Source organism: Mobula hypostoma, chromosome 21 (assembly GCF_963921235.1).
Source record: "Mobula hypostoma chromosome 21, sMobHyp1.1, whole genome shotgun sequence".
Classification (NCBI taxonomy): domain Eukaryota; kingdom Metazoa; phylum Chordata; class Chondrichthyes; order Myliobatiformes; family Myliobatidae; genus Mobula; species Mobula hypostoma.
The window spans coordinates 36,866,156-36,874,978 of NC_086117.1; positions in this window are offsets into that span (position 1 = coordinate 36,866,156).

Below are 8,823 nucleotides of genomic sequence, written 5' to 3' on the forward strand. Positions count from 1 at the left end.
CCCTTGGACAAACTAGTCCATGCCAACCAAAATGCCCAGCTACACTAGCATTCGTCTGTGTTTGTCAATAACCTTCCAAGCCTTTCCATCCATGTACTTGTCTAAGTGCCTTTTAAATGTTGTTAATGTACCTGCCTCAGCCAGTTCCTCTGGCAGCTCATTTTACATACTGACAATGCTCAGGCTGAAAAGTTGGCTTTCAGGCTTTTATTAAATCTCTTCCCTCTCACCTTAAATATATACCCTTGTGGTTGTGCTTGTTTCTCTGCTGTACGACTCTGTAACTTAATCAATAAATTAAACTAACAGAAAGTAATTAGCACTGGTAAATGCTATACCATCTATCTTTCTTACATTGCAAACTAATCGACAATCTAACTGAATAATCCTTATTTTCAATTAACTTTTGAGTTCCTATTTCAATGATGCATAACTGCTGTGGCTCTGAAGACCCTGCTGCGAAATTTTCCAACATGGGAAAGTAAGCACGGACTTTTTGTTCTTCCCACTTGCTTCCAGCTGCTGGGACCTTACCTGCCACAACCCTTTCCTGACTTGTGGTAGTAGGAATTTTCACAATTCCTGCTATCACATCAATAGACCTTCCGACACTACATTGCTATTGCTTGTTCCACATGAGCTATTCGGAATACCATTTTTATCCTCTGCATCTTCTAGGTAGAAACTCACTGGCCTATAAGCTAAAATGTGCATTACATCTTTTATGATCAATTCATGATGAGTCATTGACAAAACTTAATTCTCCCGAAATGCTTTATGCAAACGTTAGTGATCACAGGATGTGTGTGGAGCACAGGTTATATGTCTATTCATGTGAAACACTCAACTTCTGGCTCTTCTTTGAATCTAAATCACATTTGTGTTCCAACATCAAGAATGGACCACCACGGTGGTGAGGAGACAACTTCTAACGATGATGGACTGTGCTGAATTTGTGCTCTATAAAGGACAGCCAATTGCTTACAGGTCTGTTGTGGATTTTGTGAAAGTTGAGCTCAGTCCATTGCAGGAAGTAGGAGAATGTGGTCAGAGAATCTGCTGTGAGTTGAAGTGAATGTGGAACTCTAATTTGCCTCATATTGATGTTTGTAATGGGAGCTTTAGTGGGTTCCCTGGAAGATCTAGACAAAAGGAACTAAGATTCAGACTAACTTCCAGAAAGCAAAGGAGAAAGGCTTGCATGAGGTCTAACTCCTTCATGAGCCAGACAATGAAATCTGATCTTGATAACTCCCACCGGCATTCCCTCCTGAACTCTTTGCGGCCCACAGGCTGTAAATATAATTGTGCTCTCCAGTGTCACAAGCTGCCCAGAATGGAGTGAAGCACTCAGGACAGAGCTGACAGTCCTGGTCTGTCAGTCTGAAAAGATAGCTGCAATATGGCAGTATCTGTGGGAATGGCCTAAAAATGAACACATCTTGCACACATCAACACAAGTTGCATGTAGTCAGTTATTCACAGCACAGCGGCTTTCCAAGAAGGAGAAAAAGGAAAAGATGAACAGGAAGCTCAAGAGACACCTTTACTAAACATGCTTTCAGTGTGTCACTATATAGGCCTGAGTTCCTTGCTCCATTTGGCCTGCAAAAGCAACAGCCTGTCAGTGCTCAATATAGCAACAAAACCTTGAGAGCATGGCGACATGGAATGTTAGGATGCAAGTTACACTCTCTCCACATTAGTGTCAAGCAACGGACGTTTGCGCAGCGGAAGTCTCACGATCTCCCCATGACACTATCACACCCCATTTACAATCCAACCTCCACCCCTCACCAACAGAAATGTAGTTGAGTTCATGGATGACGCCTGAAGCAGGGAATAATTACTGTCACTGCAGGAGTGTGTCAGCGGCTGTAAATCCTCCAATTCTTTAATCTGTAAAACTGTTCCATTATCCGAAAAACTAAGTAAGAAAATGGGAATAGATACAGCTCAAAAGGCACAATGAGTGCTCTCTATTTGCCTTTAATTATGCATTCCAGAGATGTGCAGTAAATGAATGTACTACTACCTCTTTCTGCATAACACAGATCTTTGCTCAGCCTAACCAGACTGACATTTCACTGCAGTCCATGGTGCATTGACTGGTGCATTGTCTGTACGTGACATTTTCAATAAAGTTGCAGCAACTTAAGAAGCAGTCTCCCATTGCAAGAAGCATCGTCATATGCTGAATAAAAAAGTCAAGGACAGCACTTCCAACCCCCAGTTGCACAAGATCAGAATTTGTAAATAATCACTTCCTTGCTCATTCACTGTGGAGCTGCCATCATAACAGCAGCAGCAGAAAATCCTCACTCACACAGATTGTGAGATCCGTGTCACTGTCAACAACACATAGGGAGGAGCAGAAAATGGCATGCATGCAGCAATAGCTATCAACACATATGCCAATGAATTAAGTGACACAGAGGCAGAAAAGACTGCAGATGCTGGATATATGGAGCAACACCCAAAGGAGTAGAAGAATCCAGCAGGTCCAGCAGCATCTACAGAAGGAATTGGACAGGAGCTGTTCTGCATCAAGACCGTTCTTCAGGACCCAGAGGGAATGATGCAATTGTTTACTTCCATTTTTAATTGACATGCTTATGGTTGCTCTCTCTCTACAACCAAAGATCTTTTCCCCCTTCTGCACGCACACTGAAAGCCAGAACCAGGCAAAACAAAATGCCAAATATGGCATGCACAATCAAAAACATGAAGCACATACTTGCTGAGTGATCACCCGTGCATCTTCATCTAATTATGACTTCACTGTGAGTTCCCTTTTGCAGTAACCACAGTTACAACTGAAGTGCCAAATTCAGTAGTAACAACAAAAGAAAATGATTGTGGAAATCCAAAATACAGCAGAAAATGCTGGGAATACTTAGGCTGAGAAGAGGAACAGACCTTAACAAAGAATCTTTGGCTTGAAATGCTATCTCTTTTTCTTTTCCCATGGATGTAGACTGACCTCTGAGTGCTTTGAGAATTTTCTGTTTTTGTTTAATTTCTGAGGTGGAAATGCTTCTGATGACAATTACACAAAGGTATATTTCAACTTCACCTATTAAAAATTAACCCTTAATGAAGTGAAGAAGAGCTGTTATCTTTCACTTGTCTTCATCGTCCTCATGGCAAACTCTCTGCTTTCCCCTGACACATGATGTTTTCAAATTTTGATTCTGGAGAGAAGCTGGCTGTGGGGGATTAAACCTGAAAATGCTCCTGGGAGAGTAAATGAATTGGAGACAGTGAGCATTCCAGAGGTTGTGTGGGGATGCAAAGTCTAAGCATCTTGCCGTTATTCTAGTTAATCATGTGTCCATTGAAAAGCGAAGGATATAAAAAGTAGGCAAGAAAAATAAAATAAAAAAGAAATCTGATGAAACATTCATTATTCTCTGCGCACACGCTGCTTGATCTGAGTATTCCCAGATTGTGCTAGATTTAACCAGAGGCTAATCATCAATTTTTGTACATCTACACTTTAAGGAATAATGGAATTATTTCTGCACATCCACAAATATTTCCATACTGTCAAAAATATGTACTTTGTAAAGAACCAGAGCATCTTTACCCAGAGACTAGTGACATTTTGACCATGGTCTACCTAAGTATTGTGAATGTCCAGTCACCATATTGCAGGAAGGACTGCTCTAGAGGAAATAGAGGAGATTCATCATGATCTTGACTGTATTAAAGCATTTCATAAGGAGATGAGTACAATGTTTGGCATAACATGATATGCTGAAGGTCTGTCCAACTGTGTGGCTCTATGGCTCCTTCAGAGTATTGAAGCTTTCCAACAGGAATAAGATCAAGCTGCATTGACAACCGAGGTCTTGAAAACATGACAGTATGGTATGTAATCATCAGCAACTCACAGCTATTTTCTTGGCTGCTTCTGTGGAAGACTTTGCTCACAGTACTTCCACTGAAAGATTAGTTTGAAAACTGTGAAGATCCCCTTTGATGCTTCAATTGATCAGATCAGTATGGGTGCTGCTTGTGCTCTGTTACTAGGAATACTAGTCACTGGGGTAGCACAGTCAACAGGAGATCCAGCAGTACCAACATCACAGCAGAGGTGCACAGACCTGAAGCTGCTCTCAAGAAAGAGTAAATTCAAATAGCAGAGCTGTATTATGAAAGAAACTAGATATGTATTTAATGAAAAAACAGAGATGGAAGTTATGCCAATGAAAGAGATGTGCAAAGCAGAAACAAAAATGGAAAGTGCTGGCAACACTCAGGATCTTTGGAAAGAGAAACAATATCAATGTTGTTGAAGATCCTTTATCAGTCTTTTCCTGTATGTATGTGTTCACCACTCATCCCAAGCTAGTGGATATTTTAGAAAAATAGGGAGTTACAATAATACGCTTCATTACTGCCCAGATCTCCACTCATGTATTTTCACTGATTCAAAGGTATATAATTTCCTCATTATCATAGGTAGTCATGTCTATCTCAACCATTCACTGAGGTAAACTGTTTCTGTGAAACCTAGAACTATGGCATAACTATTCACAGAACAAATCTGTTATCAATCCTTTACTGTATTTCTTAAATCCAAAAGGTACTTATAGGCTTACTCATCTTCCCTCACACTTTGAGAATAGATTTTTTTTCTTAATCCCAGGTCTTCCTTTTGTTCTACACACTTCAGCATCTTTCTAATGAGTGTTTTGTTCCCATTTCTTGTTCTTCTCCAAAAAGCTATTACTTTACACTGGTGAGAACTACAAAATTCGCTGTACTAAATTGAATCTGTCATTTACTTGCACATTCTGTTAATATAGCTTTGTCTTTTGAAAGCCAGTTGCAGTTCTTCACAATTACCCAAATCCCTGTCTTCTGTGTTTTTTCAGTATCTTGTTCTCTGAGCTTTATCAATTCACCTGCCCATAAAATCAAAAGACAATACAGCACTGAAGGAAATAGTCATTGAGTCATGCTGCATGAAAAGAGGCTGTTTCACTCACAATATCTATTCTAACCCCTTTTTTTTCTGGCTGTCTACCTATAGCCTTCCTCACCTTGGTAATTGAAGTGCTCATTTAAATACCTCTTAAATGTCATCTACCACCCTCTCGGGCCATATGTTTCTGACTTCAACCCTATTTTGAGAGAAAAATACTTCCTCAAATTTCCCTTAAATCTATTCCCACTGGCATTGTAATTTTTGCTAAAGAAAAGGTTTCTTACTCTCTACTCCATATATAATACAGCACAGAAACAGGCCCTTCAGCCCATCTAATCCATGTCAAATCATTTAAACTTCCTAGCCCCATCAACTTGCACGCAAACCATAGCGCTCCATACCCCTAGCATTGATATACCTGTCCAAACTTCTCTTAAACATTGAAATTGAGCTCACATGCACCACATGCTCAAGCAACACATTCTACACTCTCACAACCCTCTGAGTTAAGACGCTTCTCTTCATGTTTAAACTTTTCATCTTTCACTCTTAACCCAAGACATCTAGTTGTTGTCCCCCCCCAACCTCAATGGAAAAAGCCTGCTTGCATTTACCCTATCTATACCCTTCATAATTTTGTATACCTCTATTAAATCCCCCCTCAATCTCCCAACCTATTCAATCCTTCCTTATCACTCTAGTCCTCCAGTGCCAGTAACATCCTTGTAAATTTTCTCTGTACTCTTTCAACCTTATTTAGATCTTTCCTTTAGGTAGGTGACCAAAACTGCACACAATACTCCACATTAGGTCTCACCAAGGTCTTATGCAAATTCGACATAACATCCCATCTCCTGTAGTCAAAACTTTGATTTTTGAAGGCCAATGTGCCAAAAGCTTTCTTTATGACCCTACCTACCTGTGACGCCACTTTTAATGAATTATGGACCTGTATTCCCAGATCCTTTTGTTCTACCGCACTCCTCAGTGCCCTACCATTCACTGTGTAAGAGCTACCCTGGTTGGTCCCACCACTTCTATTCTAACCACTTTCTTTCTGGAACTCTACCTGTACTCTTCTTCACCTTGATATTTTAAGTACTTATTTAAATACTTGTTAAAAGTTGCCTACCATCCTCTTGGGCCTTATGTTTCTAACTTCAACCCTATTTTGAGGGAAAAATACATCCTCAAATATATCTTAAACCTATGCCACAGGCATTGTAATTTTTCTTAAGGAAAACTGTTTCCTATAGTCTATTCTATCTATGCCCTTTGTTATTTTTGTACAATTCAGTTAGGTGTCCCCTCAGTTCTTTCTGCTGCAAGGAAAAGAGTTCCTGCCCATCTAGTCTCCCTCAAAGCTGGAATGGTTCATCCAAAGCAACATTCTGGTACATATTTTGTTCATCCTTAATATTGATTTATATAATGTACGGTGCCTTGTAAAAATATTCAGCCCCCAACACTTTGTTCACATAAATGAGTATTACAAGTGGGGATTTTGATCAATATAACTGAGAATTTTTATTTGTGAATCACGTGCTTCTTTTTTCACAGCAGAGCCCAAAGCACACAGAAATTGTAAAGCACGAAAACCTAAAAATTCAAAAGCTGAAATGTTAGCTTTTCAAAAGTAATTATCCCCCTTTGCTCAAACCACTTCTCACAGCTATTATAGCCAGTAGTCTTTTTCGATAAGTCTCCACTAGTTTGCACAACATGATGGAGTATGATTTGCACATTTCTCCTTGCAAAATTGCTCAAGCTGTAGGCTAGTTGGGGAGCAGCAATGGACAGCAATTCAGAGGTCTTGCCAGAGTTGTTTGATCAGGGCAGAGTCAGGAGTCAGACTGGGCTACTCAGAGACATCAATTTTCTTCACTTGAAGCCACTCCATGTTGCTCTGGTGGTGTGCTTCAGGATATTGTCCCACTGAAAGATGAACTTCTTCCTCCTCAGTTTAAACTTTCTGGCAGAGTCTAGAAAGTTTTTATCCAGGAGCACTCTGTATTTAGCAGCATTCATCTTCCCGTCAATCCCAACCAGATTTCCAGTCCCTGCTCCTAAATAGCATCCCCAGAGCATGATACTACCTCTTCTATCTTTTACAGTAGGTTACCTGGCTGATGCACAGTGCTGAATTTCCACCACACATACCCACTTAGTGCTGTGGCTGCAAAATTCCACATAACTTTCTTCCACATCTTTACAGTGGCTTCAAAGTGACACTTTTCAAAGTCTTTAGAGGAAAAGAATTTTTATTTTTGTGGTACATGTGACACAAATCTAATATTCCTGTCTCACCAATTCGTATACCTAGGTGGTCACTGGGCCCTGTGCCTGCTGCCAGTGTGGAATTCTAATCCCGGAACATTACTCGCTGACCCAGGAGATGAGAGGGCACCAGTCCTCAGACTCAGTGGTTTGCCATCCCAACATTCGACCACATTCCTAGCCTTGCAATGCGGAGTGGAACAGAATCCAGCCTGTCCTCTAACTCCTCCCACATCCCTGTCCCTAAACCCTAACCTGACCCATAACTCCCCAAAACCACACCTACAAACCTAAACAAATGCCAGTGACCACACTTTAGCATCATCTTGACAAGAAGTCAAGACTGTGCAAGTCCAGACCAATTTATTGGGCATGAAATCTGCCACTGCATTTAACAACTCCTTAATTCTTTCTTATTATGCAGCTGCTGGAAAAACTCATTTGACTGAGCAGTATCTGTGGAAGGAAAGGATTTTTTTGCATTTCAGATCAAAACCTAATGTAGTATCTGCAATCTCCAATAACACTCACTCCTTTGTTGCCCTATTCTGCTAGCTGAAGATACAGTTTCAGAAAATGGTCCCATCTTCAAGACTATACATATTGAATCAGTTTCCTTTGTTCTTCTCTCTTAGGTCAACAAATCTTACTTTTCAAGAAGCCACCCATTTCAAGAGAGAGAGAAGTCTGAAATCGGAGGAAGTACTTCATGGAGACCTCATTGGCTACAAACAGCCTTGGGATAATTTGACGTCATAGGAGGGTCTTTATAACTGCAAAGTAGTATTGAAATATGACAGGAAAAAATACATTCTCTTCATTTACAAAGTACCACACACCTTCAAAAGAGTTGATGGTTAGCTGAGCACACTATGATCAGAAATGAGAGCGCGCGATCACTTCCCTATCAAGACCACACCACCCACCCAGAGCCTAGAGATATTTATCTCAGTTACAAGAGCTACCCCAACCTAATAACTTGGTTAACTTACTAAATCTATGGTTCACACCTTCACTACTCAATATGTTTTAATGGCTAAATATCTTATCTTTACATCGTTTTACACTGTGACCTTTATTCACTGAATGTTTTGCAAACAATGGTGCAGCTAGTAGTCACTGCAAGTTCTCAGTGACTTGGGTTCAATTCTGACCTCAGGCATTATCTATGTGGAGCTTGTATATTGTCTCTGTGCCCATAGCCATATCAAGCCAATGCATGTCCAATCTGCTCTAAACCTTGGACTGTGCCATAAATGTTAACAAACCAGATGGAAGGCAAGTTGGATAACTGAGAATGAAATGGAGTTCTGATAAACTCAAGCTAGAGTGACTGATTATTAAAATGTCTGGCACAGGAAGCAGACAAAACGGTCTAACTGAGAGATAATTACATGTTTACACTGGGCTGAATAGCATCTGTGGAAGGAAAGGAATTGTCAACATCTCAAGGCAAAACCTGATGCAGCACATCCAATGTCCAATGACTCTCACTCTTTGGTTCCTCTATTTTGCTAGCTGGAGATTCTGTTTCAGATAATGATCCCAACTTCAGGATTATACTTTTTGAATCAAATTGATAATCCACTACCCACTTTACAGGTCATTGG